We start from the raw sequence: 19,236 nt of genomic DNA, 5'->3' as shown, positions 1-19,236 counted from the left end.
CTTCTCACATCAGTAATTCGGAAGTAACAATTATATTTTTACAGCATAAACGTATTATGGCATAATATGGGCGTTTTGTGTAAATTAATGAACATTATGAAGCATGCATAATTTGAAAACACCGCGAAGACACATAGGTACTCGCTAGAAAAATACTTTGAATAAAAGCCGGGCTGGATATGTTTATGTGGTTATCAAATTTAATGATGTTGTGTAAAGAATGTTAGATTCTGAATGCTTGTAAATTTTTCGTTGAATAAAAACATTATTAACTTAATTTAGATAAACAAACCTGGACATGCAATATCGGTGCAATACGCATTTATAATATTATTATTATGCTTGTCATATGAAAAAAGACAGACAATGTCTAGTAAATGCAATATTTAACACATAAAATAATATGTTGTAGAGTTAAAGAAACAACTTCTATGCAGATATGGGGCCTATATATTGTCCGTTTCACATAATCATCGTTAACTTGTTTAACACTCCGATATGACAATTGACATTTAACAGGACACAAAAACTAATGTATGTGTAAGCACAAAAATGGAGGTAGAGTTTCAATTTTGTATAAGTATCTGAATAATTTCACCGATTTAAGAAATGGTAATTTTATTGGCGATGACTACGCACTATGCACATTGGAGGGAGATATTGCGGTCTTATCAAAAGGAGAAATGTTACATCGGATTTTTTTATAATTTTGAAATTGTATTTCAATATTAGTTGTGTATAATGGAATACAATATTACATTGAGGGTTTTGCTTAACTAAGCTGTCCCAACACTCCCAACAGAAAATTTGTCACATGGGAGGTGGTTCAACAGCTCAACGACGATGTTATGAAAGTGATGCTGAGAAATGGGTTATTTCGATTAGTGATTAACTTATAGCAAGTTCACACTTGTGTTCTGAAATATAACCTGACCCGACCGCATCTAGATACGCAATCTTTACTTAGTGAATGATATGAGCCTACTGGTATGGCAGTTCATTTCCTTTGAGCCGATTAAATGTCTAGATTGATGATTTCATTCTTCTCATCGTGACATCCCCTAACGGAGGTCGGCCACCATCAGGGTGAACAGTTCGGTGGAGCTACACTCTTACCAATTATGGAAGTTCTTAATCCACGAAATGTGCTACGCTTACCTACGGTTGACCTTTCGTTGGATGACACATTGGAGAATGCAGTACTTCTGTCCTCTCATGATGTCGCAGAGGTATTTTAGTAAGTTGTCCGGTTTGGTACTACGCAGAACTTACATTCGATTGAGAACGTCAATATTTGTCACCATTTCGGTCCAAGGAATTTTGAGGGTGTGCATAGTCACATCTCGGAAGCATTTACTCTCCGTTACATCTCCTGGTTTAGTGTCCGTACCTCCATACCCATAACCGACTTTATTATACGGTTATGCTCCATAGTACATACTATAGAAGAGTATTGAGAGCACATAACAACAGAGAGCAGTCTCAGACTTAAGTTAAGGTCTCGATTGCTAATGAGGTGTCTCATTTTGAAAAAGTCCCTAGCGATCTCAATTCTAGTTTTTTGTTTCCTGAGACTGGTCCCATTTCTCTTTCAACCATGTTAAGATTAGAATATAATCGGAAGATGCAAGGAATATAAAAACATAAGACCAGTTTACTTGGTTCAAAATTATTTTAGTTTAAATCGAATTACGAAAAATGGATCAAGCATTTTATGTCTCAGCACTAATAAATGTCGCTAAAAAGTTTCCGCCTGTTGGACTTGAACAGTGACATTTTCAAATTATGTGGGACGCTGGTATTTAAGAAGATTGTATGTATTTTATGAGTTTGTTGATAATAATATGCGAAATGATACGAAGTTACTTGCACTATTTTAAGATTTGCTAACTTTTCCAGCTGAATTTGCATTCTATTATAAAAGCTTCAACTGTGTATATTTATCATATTATTTACTCAAAAGAATACTCCATTTATATTTCATACCATATCACCGCAGTGAGTATTCGTGGAAATTTATCCACTCTGTTTTTATAATTAGGTGTTATTATAATATTGCTAAATTCGATAATTGATAGCGAACGAGTGAGATACGGCAATTTTATCTGATAAAATGGCACATACGATTCCAATGCGAGTATGAAATTCGCCAACTTTGATTACGAGTCAGCCGCGATCACAATCCAAAAGCTAACGGATTTCATAATCAAAACCCGCTAAAATATTTCCGGTGCACGCGCACTCGGCTCGACGAGCGCCGTGTTTTGTATGAAATAACCAAATAACCCTTCGAGTATCAGTAAACATTACTTACCAAGGTAAGTATAAAATAAACCAACATACCGTGGGCGGACAAAGCAATTAATTAATACTGATATACAATCATGTTTTTTTTTTTTTTAAAATACTTATACTTAAAAACAATACCTATGGATGTTAGGTACTACCCAGTGCTCTCTGGCGACCGCGCCAAATTAATGGCAAGTTCTGATCACGACCCACAAGCGGCGAGTTCGAATCCTGCGGTTTGGTAAATCCCATATGCTTTTTTATTTTAAGCAACTGCGTAATGTTACCAAAACGGTATGTAACAGGACCACATTAAAGTTTGATGGGACTACACTACCGTGTACAGTGGCGAATACTTCATACTAGCTGATTATTCTAAGTCTACCTTCTAAATAAAACAAAATTTTAATTTCCTATTAACGTATTTAAATGATAACTTCATTATTTTATATTCTACAAAAAATATAATTTGCCTAGTACAGTGTACTTACGTTTGTAGTATAAATTGAATCTCGACTTGGTCAACCAGATGGCACGTAGCAATTCCACTAATACGTAAAGGACTATAACACAGAATCTAACAAAACCTTTAATTTTGTGTATTTCACGCATACAACACATACAAACGTATCGTAAAAAACACGCACACAATATTAACATCTGAGGTTACATGTATTAAAGTGACACATGTAAAGTGATCCTATGGAAAACAGTCCCTTCTACAAAACGCTGAACTACCGAGACAGTCGAATTTTCTAGCCCGAGTTCGAACGCGGTTGGGCATTACTTTTTTTATATCTATTTTAGTGTCTTTTTCGTGAAACATCTGTTATAAAAAGGTAAAATATAATATTTTTTGTTCAGTAAACCGAAGATGAAGAAAATTCACATTCAAATCCTGTAAATATGACTTTCTTTCAGTTACCTACCGCAGCCTACGTACCTTCAACAGTCACTCTTCGCTGCCGTTACCCTATGAGCGTGCGGAAATAGTAAATATTTATTTGTGACTATTCGTGAGATTCAGTTTGTATTTGAAAATCATTTAAAAAAAAAAACAATCTCCCGTTTACCTAATACTGTTGTACTAGCAAACCAAAGAAACTCGTTTGAAATTAACGTTTTAACATTGACAACAAATTTTTAGATGGTTTATTTAACAAATACGAGTAAAACGTACTGAGCTTTATATACAATCTACTGTTGATAATGTTGAATTTATTGTTTTGATGGCGATTTAGTTAGTATACATGCTAGCAGAGTCATGCTCAGTTTTGGGACTTTGCTAGTTAGGGGTCAACCGGTTTTCGGCTTCTTATGGATACAATATAATGCCATACCGAGTATACGCTATGCACGCTGTGTAAGAGTAGTACCCTGTATAAGTTATAAGCAGCTTGGATTGAACGAAGAGATCAACCGGTTCCGTCCGGTGACATCATCCAGACGAGGCGCTGCAGCAGACTGCCGGACGGTGCGCACCATATTATCTGTTGTGCATTCGTTATGTTGGTGCTGGAAAATATTATCAGCAAAATATATCAACTCCATTCAAATAATAATTATTCAACAGCGCCAGTAACCGTGCATTGGATTCGCATAAAATATGTAACTACTGACAATGCTATTATCTTATGATTTATCATGAACTGTCAGAACAACTGGCGATAGCCGCTTGTTTTCTGTAATACGTTTTAATTATATAATTATAAATTATACCATAACAATGTGATGTCATCGTTAAAAATAGCATCATACTCTGATATTTCAATTTCTATACTAATTGCATTTTTTCCCCAAAATTGAATGAAGTTATTATTTTTTTAATGTAATCTCACAAATACTTATTTCAAAAAAAATATTAATTGGAATTAGACACTTTCATTTTCACGGTTTTCAAAAATTATACCTATTTGTAGCTGTCCTCATTATTTGAATTAAGTTTTTTTTTTTTTAATATATATTCCCCTTAATCCCCTAATAAGGCAGTTATGGTTGTTTATTATAGAGTGAGTAATACGAAATTTGGTTCATTCAATTGGTAACTATAACAAAATTGTTAGCTGTATTGAATGTATGTACATACATGCAGTGCTGCTACATAGGTATATTGGGTTTACTTATTTATGTAGAAAGCAACCAAACCACAATAATATGGCAAGAAAGATGTAAAATACCATCATACATACTATTAAAGGTCGATACGGCAATGAAAATTTGTGGATTCTACAGATTTTATATTGTTGGGTATGTCGGGGGTTTTCAATTGGTTTTTGATCAAGGTGAAGAAGCCATCGGTGGCACATTTTTTCGATGATAATTTTATAAGTTTAATTACATTGGATGTAATAGAATGAATGGTCATGCTTTAGGTTCATTTTCCGCACCATTTGGTGAATTGTAGATGATGATATGCCATAATAAAATGTCATTTCTACTTTTATTGGCACCAATTCGGAGACACTAAAACGTAACTAATACAAAACTCGTGTCAATAATAATTATAATTAATTATTGTAAGTATAAACTACAATAAGAAATAATAAAAAAATCTTGATAATTTAACGGAATTGTTAAATATTTACTTCGAAATTATGATTCCTGATTTCGTGTAACAGTATTCTGCAGCGATCATACTGTTCGGTAATCTCACTGTACCTACAGGTTCTTCAGATACAGTATAACATAAAACGTAGGCTGTTGCTTTCTGCCTTCTGGTGAGATGAAATTTAATATCAAGATCTGGACTGTTTTAATGCAGTGAAGTTTGAGTAAGTTTTCAATTCAACATGGAGTCGGGATTTACAAAATTTATTGGTAGGTTTTTTTCTGTATAACAATAAGTATAATATTACAGAGTAATTCATTAAATAAATACATAATGGCACTGCATAACATTTTAATGCAACAGTTACACACTTCTGATAATAATTATTATTGTGTGGCACAGTTTTTTTTATATAATGCGATCGTACACTGCAGTTACCCAGTATACTGGCGTGCTCTGATGATTGGTTTAGTTGAGATTGTCAATGCCAAAATGACAATTAAATCGCGGCACCAATTGAGTATATTTTCGGTCAGAATGGGTACCTAGGCATTTACGGTAACAACGTGCTTAGTTTGAAAAGATTTTTGAAATTATTTCTCAATGGTCAACCAGTGATTCCGAAACTTTTTTTTATCTGGATGACACGGGAAAATCGAAAAGCGTCCATTTAAAAAGAGGCGTTAACCGCATTAAGAAAAGTTTGATTTAATTTAACCGACACCATAGCAGACGGCATATAATAAATAATTAATAGTCGAAGCGCACAAAGGAAGGTGGTGTTTATTTACATCGAAAACAATATGTGACCCCCCATTGCTAAAAAACCGAACTCTATTGCAAAAAGTGTTTGCTATAACTGGTCGCGGAACCCTGGTTGGGAGTCACCGGTCTACACGATAACTTCAGAAGTTTTTTCATTACCCATAAAGCAGACGTGAAACTCAAACTACGATTTTATCACCATCGGCATCGCATTTGTAAAGTTTAAACTACAGTTGCCATTTCGAAAATGGCGCGTCTGTGTAATGTGCGAGTATAAGATTGGTATTATGCTATAGAGTAGACTTTTCAAGGTTTTGTTTTTTTAAATTTTACTGGGCAACTAGCCCTTTTCATTAGATCATGGGTTCCCAAACTGTGGGTCGCGAGCGAATATTGAGTGGGCCCTCGCCACTGTATACATGAATTTAAAAAAATAGAAAGTGATAAATTTGATATTTCATTCATCTATTTATAATTCTTAAAAATTGAAATAAACTTAAGTTACGGAAAATATTGTGATAAAATAATAATAATTTGAATTGCCAATGCACTACAGATGGCTTGATTTGTTGCGTTAGATTTGTAACCCATTTCAAGACGACTTACCAACTAGTATGTCAACAAAAGCAAGTGAAGAACTCATTGATTTATCAGAAGATACGTCACTGAAAAATAGTTTCAATCGTAAACAGTTAACGAAATCTCAGTTGCTGATAATTATCCTTGCCTGTTCGATGAAGCTATGAAAATCTTCCTCCTCTTTACTACCTCATATCTATGTGAGGTCGGATTTTCGGCTATGGTTAACATTAAAACTAAATACCGAAATAAATTGGATATATCAAACTCACTGCGATTAAAAGTAAAAGTTGAAGTTGATGCTAAAACTGTAATGAAGAAAAATAAGAAACTTATACATCCTTCCCATTGAAATAACTTTGAAAAAAAACCTTGCAGGTGTAGGTATTTAAGTAATATTTTTTTTTTATTTAAGTTGTGTTTCTTATTTCAACAGTCTTTCATTCATATTGGTAACACTTATAAAAAATATTTTTTTTATTTCAATTAGAACAAAATAAATAAGACATCATTAAGTAATTCCACGACTCGCCACTAGGGAATCTGAGCATTACCAATATGTATACCCTCTTTTCTCTAAGACAGCTAAGAGGTGGGTCCCAAGATTGGAAATTTTTATTAGATGGGTCGTGGCCTAGTCAACTTTGGGAACCACTGCATTAGATGTTAAATTGTCGCCAGTATTGATAAATTTTATATACCTACTGGACAATTTTATTTGATCGTTTGGTTGATATATTATTATCTATTGAAAGTTTGTGTCGATCGAAAGATCGTTGAAATACATCGCACGGTTTTAGGAATATGGATAGTTTTGTAAATATTATTGCACAATATTCAGTATTGGAATCAGTGTTGCCAACCGTACTATAATTATAGTATTTGTACTATAATTTTGGTCTGCATACTATGTACGATATGAAACAGATATAGTACGCCCAAAATACCATAATTTTGATATCGGAAAAATATGTAAAAAGTACTAAAATTTCGATATTTCCGTTCGATAAATTGGTGCAAAGTACTATAATTTCGCAATATAAGTAGATTTTAAGAACTTGGAAAAAAAATTGCTTGAAAAACGTAAAAAAAATCCCTTGACTTTGGTTTAAAATGAAATTTTTTGAATTTTTCGGTAAGCATTTTGGTCGGAAGAGGTACCTTAATAAAAAGGGGTCTTGGAGTTTCTCAAATTCTCCGTTATTTTTTTTTCTGAGAAACAACAAACCTATACATTTTCAACAGATGACAACGCTTACTATATTTTCCCCCCAAATACTATAATTTTGGAGGATCTGTACTATAATTCCACTTTGAAAAGATGGCAACACTGATTGGAATGTGAAAATACACCGTCAACTCAAGTCTTCGCAACAAACATAGACATCGCTTTATTATACGTAGATATTTTATAGTAGACATGCTGATTATCATAATAACAAACTTGTATTTAATCGCGTGTTTCATTCATCTCTGGTGCGCCCAGATCTCTGTCGTCCATTTGTCCGCCCAGACACCGAATAGTCAAGCTAGATCCAAGGACATGTTAAGAGCACATCGTAATTTTTCTCTATGTGAAATTACTATTAGTGTGAAATTACTATTAATATTCTAAGTGAATATTACTATGATGATCGCCAACTATCGCAGAGTAGACCCCACCCCACTTACGAAGGAATGGAATATACCTATACCAGGGATGGCGAACCTTTTTACGTACGCGTGCCAAAAAATCCCAAATATTATTTTTCGAATGACGTGCCGAGCAGTTTTTTATAGGGAAAAAATGAAAAAATATGTTTTTAAGAATTCTGTTAAGAAAGTTGTAAAATTACAATTTGAGTTCTTGAGATTCTATCTTTCGCTGTGTTTCGAGCCGTTTTAGATCTATTATTCTTTGAATAGTTTTTTCCATGTTCAAAGAGATCGTGGAAGCATTCTAACCACGCTTCCTTCATATATTCTTTTTTTTCTCTTCCATTTTTAGCGATAATGTTTGAGGCAAAATAGCAATCAGCTGTTTGTATTTGAACGACGCCGATAAATTTCATCAGGTTTGTTGATTGAATATTTATTACTTTTAATTGATTGGTCTCAAGCATTGTAAATGGATCAAAATCGGAGGTTCACGAGACGGCTTCTCCCGCCGCCTGATGGAGTCAGTGCGATAGTACTATGTCTGACGCATAAAGCCTAATGGCCGACCTATAACATTATATATTTACAATAATTTTGCAAACGTAATGCTTATTCTTGAAATTTGTAGTATTTGCATATTATATACAATGCGATCTGTCATTTACGCATTCCGTTATTTCCTTTTGCCCATCGATAGGTAAATATTATTCGTAAAAATAATATTAAAAACCGAAGAAAATACGCTTGGCTGTCGTCATTTTTTTTTTTAAATTTATTTGTAAAACTCTTAGAGCGGCATGCTCAATCTAAGATTTCGATCCTAAGGATAAGTCGCCGAAAAGCATGACTTAACTATAGATCCTGAGTACAGAGTTAAGGAATCCTTAACCATAGACTACTTTTGTTATGAACACGCCCCCTTCTGTATTACCATTTACCACTGACAGCTGCTGTCAAAATAAATTCGCATGTCTATAAAACAGTACATACACTCAAATTCATTTAACAATGTATCTAAATATGGATATTGATAGTGTTAATTCGTTTGGCATGTACTTGCAGAATATTATTTTACTTTTATACGCCAGCCCGCAGACATATAAGATGCCAGGTGATAGAATGACACTTGACGCTAGTGTTACCATGTTAAAAAAATATCTTGCGGTCCCTGTGGATTCACGTATAATGACTTATAACGGAAACATAAGAGTATTTATAGTTATTGCATTTATAAAATGCAGTTGTCATATTTTTGTCATCGTTTAACAATTATAATATAATTTACCTAAACTATAGGAAAGAGAATTTTTAAATATGGTATTATTTTCAATAGAAATGATCTTAACTAAGGACAATGTTTTTGCATAGTGTTTTCTGCTAAGGAAATTTTAGTTATGACAAATGTTTCTGCATTCCGCTCTTAACTCTTACTCTAGGTAATTTTTTTCTCTTCAAAATAAAACATTCGCGTGCCATACAACATCGTCTCGCGTGCCACTAGTGACACGCGTGCCATAGGTTCGCCGTCCCTGACCTATACCATACAGCTCTAGACCTCTAGTAGTCCACTCTGTAACACCCGGTGATCGACCTCAACGATCGCGTCCCAATTGTTGAAGCTATGGAGACTTGTTTACCGACTATTTCTTCGTCTGGTTAAACTTTACGATATTACAGCGTCCTCAGTTTATGTCACTGACGCCTTATACATTATTAGTCTCCGAAATCAACTGTTAATAGCGCTTCCTTCCTCGCCGACTATTTCCGGCCCACGCGAGCCCACCTAGCGTCGCACTCTTGCGGTGGGCGGCACGATCTCCTGCACAATATTGTGTGTATTGTGTTTACTCATATTCCTTGCCGTCTCCACGTCGTATGAACCGGAGGATTTACATGATTCGTCCAATAAAAGTAAAAAGAGGTCAAGTACAAAGACTATTGACTAACTAAGATAGCGAACTCTTGGTAACAAGCGATTACGATATCAGAGTTTTTAGTGTGTTTTATTTGATGATTACATCAAAACTAATCTCTGTGTTTGCAAGACTGAATACATTGTAAATATAATGCAAATGAGGGCGTTATTACACTTGTTTATAATGTACCACATTGTATGACAATATTCTATAATGGTACCAGTGGGTATCAAGTGTGGAAGGGTAGAGGGGACAATCCGATAAGGCAGACATGGCGTCTGCGCATCTTTCTCTCAGAACGGTACCACTGTAGTAACGTACCCACGTACTGTAATTGTTGTTCTTTTTGAGTATCTAAATAATGATAGTCCATTAATAAGCTACTTCTTTTAGGCTTGGAAAAGTAATGCAAGGAGTTTATGCTTGCTTTATTTAGTCCATGCTTTATAATTTTTGTACCTTTTACTTTACTTTTCATACTGTTTTTGTGATACTGCATATATTTATTTCTTCTTTACACGGTTTCTTTGTTTTTAAATGTCATGTTGTGAACGTCTTTCATTTATAATTTGTAATGTTCACGGTACGTAAATAAAATATCAATTTGAAATATTTCACTGCGGGCCTGACTAAATAATGGTTTCGGTATGAGTGTTGCATGCACCTGTGACGCGAAATGAATTTTATACATCTCTGTTTCTTGATCAAGATTTGTTGCAATCGTTTATGAAAGGGTGAGGTGAGGGCCGATGAGCGAATATGTTGATGTTTAAAAAAAGAAAATCTCATCGTCTGACGATGATCACTCAGAACCTTTTAAATCAAGGAAAAAACAAAGGTCCTCCAAGTGGCTCACCCCAACCACATTTGGTGTCTCCACCTGTGAATTAATTGCATCGTCTCTACGCTGTATACTAGTGTATACGTATAGTGTAGGTATATTATGTAACAAGGAGAAACGATTTGCTTTTTACTACGCGCCGTGGCTGTCTTAAAGTTCATTTCCAGTTGAGACGAAATTTCTCAACAATAGCAAGTAGGTACCTACGTCTCTAGTCGAAAATAATATTAATGATGCTTACCTATTCTATTCATTTGCATAAATCGTGTACGGAACCGCGTTTCGAACGCTAACTTTTGATGAAAATCACAAAACGCAGAGCAACGCCATCATATCGCAGTAGAGATAAATGAAAAACAGACAACCGCAGACGGTGTCGTAACACTCGTAACTTGGGTTTCGCTCAGTGAAAGTTTGCGATGAGACCTTTTGAAGTAACCTACGCGCCCGTAATTAAAATATTGTTTTCCCAAGTGTTCCGTATTGTTTGAGGAAATTTAATATTGTGATGAACGTTATGAAGAAATCTTAACTTCTAAATGTTTCTCAGATTTATTTCCGAAATTCAATATTCACGTCTCGAGAATATGCTTAACATTGTGACAGGCAAAACCTCAAAACAAAATTTATGTTCATGCGATATCAACTTTTAATCTCGTGAGTTACCGGTATTACTATTTACTTTTAATGGTTTAAATGTAAATTCTTGGCGCCCCAAACTGGAATGACACTACGTAATTAAAATAATAATATACTTGTAATAATTATTTCACTTAGTTTTGATAAAATATCGGGATCGGTTTCGTCCGCTAGGCAATAAATTCTCAATGAGTCGTGCAAAGTGGAAGGAACCGGTCCTGGTAATTATTAAATGTTATGTATCGTATCAGAAATCAAATTCCACATCCATTTATTAATAATACCATATTTAGTCGACACTGAAGCAATGATCAAATAACAATTATCTAAACCTAAATGATAACCTAAGGACCGTGGGTTTTTCATTGCTTTACATATTATGGAATGCATCTTTATCCTGATTGAACTTATTCTGAGTAATTCATCAATCTAATGAGCAATGACTTTTATTAGCATCTTCTATTTGATTTTTTAAATCAGACCAATGCACTCCTTCCCGCAAACAAATTACCTATGTAATTGTTTGTAAAATTTTGACATTTTATTTGAAATTACACACCTGTAAGTGAACAAACATTGCTACCAAATTAAATATGTACTTATATGTAGTTTAGACAATTCACATAGTAAAATCTTGCACGCTTTAATACAAACAACATTTCGCGATACCATGCGTTACTACTTTAGGTGAAACATTTTTCCCCAGACTTGCAGCACGTCTGTTTGTGAACAGGTAATTTTTAGGTTTAAGATAACTTTTGTTGTTTTTATTTTTGAATCGAAGCTCACAATTCACCAGGAAATTATAAATAGGCACTTATTGGTTATATTTACGATACAAGCTTAATGGGTTGTCGAGAAGATTTCTTTATACTATTGAATCGTGCCGAAAGCCACCGTGGAAATGACATGTTCTTGGATTGCTCTTATAATAACTTACCACCATTAGTAAAAATAATTTGAATAAAAGTCATCGTTAAATGTGACATGTATCCAGATGAACACGAAAGAAGTTTCAGCGGATAGGTCGATGTGCCGTTATTATAGCAATGATGCACAACCTTTTTATCGATAGGGCTGGCTGGTGTAGCCATTTTTTAAATAGTAATTGATCGTGAGCCGCACAGGAACCAAAATAATATAATATCGCTGACAATGATGAGGATGACTTATTGTCTCTTGAATGTAAACATATTATTTGAAATTGAATTTGTATATACCAGACACTTAACACGCCAAAATCATGAGACAATGTTTAAAAAAATATTCAGCTAAGTACATACAACGATAAATTACAAAGATATGGTGCAATAACCAACCTACTTACGTTTTATTGTGCTTTTATTCATTGCGGTTCATTGGCTAATGCACGCTGCCATTTTACAACGTTTTTATTAGTTCGTATTCTTGTTTGTCCGGTGGTTGTTTGTCCAGTACAAATCTTGCAATCGATTTTTATCTAACTTTCAGACTAGCTAGACATTTGAAACTTTTAGAATATATCAGAACACGATGCCAATGCATTCTTTTAATACTTTAGCCACCTTTACGCAGAATTGAATTCATTTTCAGTTAATTCTGTTTTGTATGGAAAGTTATTTCAGAAAAATCCGTAAAAAGTAAAAGACTGTCCTTTTTTGCTAAGTGGTGGTCCTAGCAACTAAATTATTAATATATACGTGCGTTACTATGGAAATCAAAATGAAATGTTAAAATGACATTTCAGTATTCTATATTTGTTTGTTTTTTGTTTACTTCATATCAAGTACAAGTTTGAGCATATTGAGCATAATAATCCAACAGAAAATTTTAAAACGTTGTATATAAAAAGTTCTTTTTATCTTGTGATTATTTATTTAATTTGACAAAACAATATTATGGGGAAAAATAAACTTAACTTTTAATCGAATCATTTACGATTGTAACACAAAATTCTCAATTAACACACACATTGAATTGTGTGTAGGTTTTTGTAAATAGACACCTCATTCAATGACCGGCTTTTTCAACTATCTACCATACTAAACCTATGCTGTCTTTCATGGAAATATAATCTCACTTGGTGCATGAGCGTGTATGTATACGGTATATAAACCAGATATGGTCAGACGCTTCTGTACTTTGTCAATATATTTCCATGAATATAAATCATAAGTTTAGTATGGCACATTGTTCAAAATCGCATCCGGTTTCACTCTATGAATGGCCTCTAAATGACGTGTCTATTTTGTAAAACCGATACGTCCACAATTTAATATATGTGGTAATTGACATTATTGTGTTTCAAGTGTAAATGATTCGATTTAAAGTAAATTTATTTTTCTTCATTATATTCTCAAATTAAATCAATGTAGTAACTCATAACCCAAATATGGCGCACGGTACATAACCACAAACGTTGTAATACACGGCACGGAGAGTCGCTTGTTGTGCACCGCTGCGTTGTTGCCATTAAGCGATATACTCAGCCACTCATCCAGATTGTGTGTAGAATTTTCGGCTTTAGCGAAATTATATTCAGATTAGTATTGTGTAAAACGAGACTTTTTTGTACTTATCCAAGTGCGCCTGAGAAGTGTTGCGTGTGAAACACAGTTTGTTTGTTTGTCTTGAGTGAGTTTTGTCTTTGCCAAACAATGTCTTGAGTCCTATAATATGTTATTTACAAATACTTTTTTTTTTCTTTACAGATTCTAAACAAAGTGGTGTGCCTGGGATCCGGTTTGGATTGGTGAGGATTGCTTTGCATTGAATTTTTTTATTTTTGTTAACGTGCTTATTATTTATATTACTGTTATCTTATGGCGACATCTTATTTGTTTAAGGGTCATCCGTTGATTATTGTCATTTTCTCTTTATGTTGAAGCGGACTAAGTCTATTGTGGTCTGGGATGGGGATGTTTTCAAAAGTCATTTCACTCACGTCAACTGATATATGAAAAGTTTTAAGTTTAACTATCGAAAAATAATGAAATCGACAATAATTATTGTATGTTTTTATCCTTACTACATAAATCATAATACCTACCGTTGAACACGATATCGTCTTTTGATTAGTTTAAAAATCTAATGCCTGACACAATAGTTATTGCAAAATGTGACTGGCGTGACTTAAAAACTTCATGCAAGCTTTTACTTCTTCGCGTAGACCGTTGCGTCTGTGTAGTTAGATGTTTGCGAAGTTAATTCCTAGCTTTAATTCCATTTTTTGCACAGCCTACCGGGAGGATGACGGCCAGGGGTTCTTCCGCGCATTACGTTGTGTAAGATCTAGTTTCGTCTACTGCTAGGTCATCTAGCTAGGCCACATGAGAAACTTCGAAAATTTCACGTATCTGTTAATTTTTTAATGTTATTTCAGACAAAAAATCTTTTTCATCAATCTTGTCATATCATACTGCATACAAAACTATTATTATTCGTTTAAATTTAGTACACTAACAATGATACGATCACTTCAGCAGTTTTTTTCAATTATTATAGGTACCTACTCATAATCTTGCTCTACAACTGCATAACGCGCGATACACCTTTTTAGTAAAAACATTGTAGATTGTAGCAAAATACCGTCTCAATAAAACCTCTTTATGTGACCACTTCTGTGAATCGTGACTGCATAGCTAATAGGTACAACCTGCTAAAGGCATGGTATATCTACTTGTAGCAGTATAAAACTTCTCTCTTTGTGTAAAGTTATTGCGTTTCACCCCATTGCAGTGTGGCGTAGATGCCCGCACAAATCCTTTGTTGTAGACAGCCTGAACGTGGGGTGGCATTCTTTTGGTAACTGGGTCAGCGGCCGAATGTTAAGCGCCCATCAAATCAAATTGGCTTCATTCCTCCCAAATATCGTTCACTGAAACAATCTCAAAACTCCCGCTCATTGAAACAATATGGTTTCGTTTAGAATTTAGATTCATCAAAGATAACTTTATTTAGTTTTACTGCGAAAATACCTGTTCGTTCATAAAATTTCAAGTTATGCTGAATAATAAAATTAAAATCCCGAATTCTTGATCATTTTTCTAGACCTTCTGATACCTTCAAGCCGTTGGTGTTTTTAAAAAAATAATCGGCTTTAGCCGTTTCTAGTCATCTGCGGGATGCCGGCCTCCCCAAACTAGCTATAAATGTGCCATAGTATAACTGTAAGGTTCGATAGTTATCCATGCATAAGAAACTGTGCAAGACAACAGGCTCGATTTAAACATAGTCGGTTATCATATACCTCTATTGAACTGTTATTTGCTGCTGCATAACACCCACCGCTAACATTTATTATGACTGTACATACAGCCTACAGGTGACTGCAATGTTAATTCTCCCTCATAAAAAAAATATGCTTCACACCGAACGTAGAATCCCTTGATACGCCCGATTAAAACCGGATGTGGTGTGGGTATTATGGATTTATAGGGTCACTAACTTCAATGTTACGTTAATGTCGATAATTTATGTAAAATATTTAAATAATGTATATACTCGAGCAAGTAGTTCACGTGTAGCTACTTATGACCGAGACCATACTGATAGACTCTATATATTGACATCTACCTCATAGCGGTTTGCGATTTAAGTATTACGCTACGCGCTTTTTGTTTGCTGGCGGTATTGCAACGGTTTTAGTTTCGAAGTCGAAGTCTACACATCACTGGCTCTATTGTCACGTTCGATATTCACAGATGAAAGCCCTTAAAGGAAGAATGAATGATTATTGCTGTGATATCATATCATAAGCAGGATTTTCACCGCGTTTCCAAGTCGAAAAATTACCGCGACGGAAGTAGATAAAGAGTAAATGTATATTTTCCGCAGATGCTCTCTTGCTCTTGTAGCAGGGATGTAAATGTAACTATCATACATGCCTACGTAGAAGGCGCGTCGCATATTTTCGGTCTGTAACCGGGTCAGGGAGCGCCTATCGATCGGCTGCGTAGGTACTGCGTAACCCAGCCGCAGACACTCAGCTGTGCGTACCTCCCTATTTCTCTTGGTGGTGTCATCAGCCCGGCCCTCTGGCAATATTCTGCCCAGAGTGGATACTAGGTATTTTATTTTTGTGCAAAAAAAACAAGTTCTAAATTTAGTAGGTACAGCTGCACTGCATCAGGGATTTTTGAGAACACATTTATGATCAAAAATTGTCGGATACGTTTTCCACGTTTAATAACCATAACCCAACAGATCGCGTGCGATTTAATCCTTACCTATATATAACGAGTTTCATAATTAATTCAACTTATTCTGTGACATTTGTCACAAACATATTTTTCAAAATGTTAATAAAGACAATTCCAAACTAACTTGCGTCACCTACCGGCTTCTACTTCCAAGGATAGCGCTAGAATTGTCTGATAAATGTACCTAATATGATTTTTAAATTTTCATGATTTACGAGTGGAATAGGACATCTTTGGATGGTTCGTTTCCCCTATATTTCGGATATTTGCGTTTAAAAAATTTCAGACTGCACTGAGCATTTTTTTAATAATTAAATATTTAAATAAACTTTTGTTTTAATCCGTGGGCATTATTTGTACTTTCTTCGCTATCTATTGTTTGAATGCACATAAGTACACGAAGATTATTGAAAAACCCAGAAAAATAAGTAGGTAGGTACCTACTTATATTTTTGAAAAATTTTAGAAAAAAATATATTTTAATTGAATTAACTTGCATTCTGAAAATTTTCTGTTGGATACCTATGTATCTTAAAAATAGTCTTAAATAAAAGTAATGATAAAGTATAGATATACGTGATCTTATAAAAATATAAATCTATATATATTATTATTTTAAAGATTTGTGGTTTGTAGACGTGTCCATATAAGGATTTACTATACGTCTTGGGTTGAATGTACAATCATCGCAAATTCCCGGTCCATTTGTCATTTTGCTCCGGTTTGTAATTTAGTAAAGGAATCTACATATTATTTCATATTAAATTTTCAATAATTTCTCTGAAGAAGTTTTCGCTAGGCAAATCAATGTGGTGTGGTTATTTATCAGTTTATGTAACAGACATAATAGCCATTTTACAACCACATTACTGTGTGTTCTCGCATACCTGCATAAATCGACGGTATGACATTTTCCTCTGTAAACCACCTACTCGCTTTTCCTTCCGTCGCGGCGTTGCTTCCGTGCGATTTTGATGCGGGAAATGTAAACTGGCGAAAGCACCTGTTATTCGTGGATGGAACCGGATTGCGCCAAGGCCATCAGGCCAATAGAAAACAGGTGCCTCCCTTTTCCATTAAAAATCTTTAGGTCGAGACAGATTGTATTTGCATGGATAGGTAGTCATTATTATGATTTATAGTTAATTACATAAATACACGGTGGACCTACTATTTTATGTAAGGTGTGTGTGTATAGCAGTAGCGAAGGGCGGAGGTAGGCTGTTAAGGTCCGCCATAAAAGTGCACATTCAACTTTGTTAGTCAATACGTATTTGTTTTTATTGAACTAAGCTACAATATTTACATATGGTGTAGGCTGTTAAGGTCCGCCATAAAAGTGCACATTCAACTTTGTTAGTCAATACGTATTTGTTTTTATTGAACTAAGCTACAATATTTACATATGGTGTAGGCTGTTAAGGTCCGCCATAAAAGTGCACATTCAACTTTGTTAGTCAATACGTATTTGTTTTTATTGAACTAAGCTACAATATTTACATATGGTGTAGGCTGTTAAGGTCCGCCATAAAAGTGCACATTCAACTTTGTTAGTCAATACGTATTTGTTTTTATTGAACTAAGCTACAATATTTACATATGGTATTGGTTAGTTTTTAAAAATCAATTAAGCTTATAACTAAACCATAATATTTTTGGTATATTTTGGACGATACGACAAGATTGTGCACAATTTTTCATTCATAGGTACTTTTTTGTTTTCGTTGGATTAAGAATACATACATATTACACATATCGTTGGTTCATTTTTTTAAATTCATTAAGCCCTGCCTAACCCAAACTATAATAGATAGAAAATATTATTCTATCTATAAAATATTTGAAGTTATGTATGATTTAATTGCATAATTTTAGATATTATATACATATATATATATATATATATATATATATTTGTAGATGAGTATTTTTTGACTTATCTATTATGGCTTGGTTTCGCAGGGTTTAATTGAATTTTAAAAACTAACCAACACCATCTTTAAATTATTGTAATTCTTATTTCAATGAAAACAAAAATATGTATGACTGACAAAGTTTAGTGGGCACTATTTATGGCGAATCTTAACAGCCTACCTCCACCATTCGCCACTTGTATATAACATACACAATTATGTACGGTTGTATATTATTTGCTTTGCTAGGCCAGACAATATAATACCTATACCTTTATCGTGTAGGAACCGATGTCCCTTAGCAGTCGATGGTGATAATTGATACTCGCAGTACAAATAAGTAACCTAAGTAATATAAATAATATGAGTTTCGTGTGGATTACTCTGTTGCGAGGTTTCAGCGACTTGTGATGGCATGATTGTACGGTACAGCTAATACAAATTAATTCTGAAATATTTCCCAAGGTGCGCGACTTTTATTAATTATTTAATCACCTAAAATTATCGCGCCATTATCAAAATAACGATGTGGGGCAAGAGGTCGATCTCCACGGAATATAATACTGATTATATTATTTTGTAGCCATACTTGTTAACGCTGGTTTTTGGTAATATTTGAAAAGCGCATTACGTTTCAGCTTTTATGTTGTGTCTTCCACTATAATACGCGAAGCTTAATTTAATTGCGGCTAATCGAGAGCTGACCTTTCTTTCTCCTCTATTCATAATACGTACCTATGTACATATTCTTTTAGGCTTATTTACATAGCCCGTTGACCGATTTTAGGCGTGGCTTATTCTGTAAATACATAATTCACATAACAATCTGTAAAAATGTGTTGAGTATTAGATTCTATACGAAACTTCTAAAGTTGTGTATTATTGATTAAAATTTAATCCATTGCCACTAACGATTCTTTAGAAGGCA

At 34.2% G+C, this 19,236-nt stretch overlaps 1 protein-coding gene across 12 annotated transcripts in view; it reads left to right on the top strand.

Moving 5' to 3' along the window:
* The window catches only part of hts (adducin 1-like protein hts), a 110,033-nt gene that overhangs the window by 17,959 nt on the left and 72,838 nt on the right, over positions 1-19,236 (top strand). For all 12 annotated transcript variants that reach the window (XM_085954231.1, XM_085954226.1, XM_085954222.1 and 9 more), the window contains exon 2: positions 13,906-13,946. The gene's annotated coding sequence lies outside the window, so the exon portion shown is untranslated. The remainder of the gene's footprint in view (positions 1-13,905; positions 13,947-19,236) is intronic.

This window comes from Rhyacophila brunnea, unplaced genomic scaffold (assembly GCF_057557595.1).
Source record: "Rhyacophila brunnea isolate RB1 unplaced genomic scaffold, BYU_Rbru_1.0 scaffold_4, whole genome shotgun sequence".
In the NCBI taxonomy this organism is placed as follows: Eukaryota; Metazoa; Arthropoda; class Insecta; order Trichoptera; family Rhyacophilidae; genus Rhyacophila; species Rhyacophila brunnea.
Note: the sequence above shows the minus strand (reverse complement) of the source record. Positions and strands in the feature narration are given on the sequence as shown.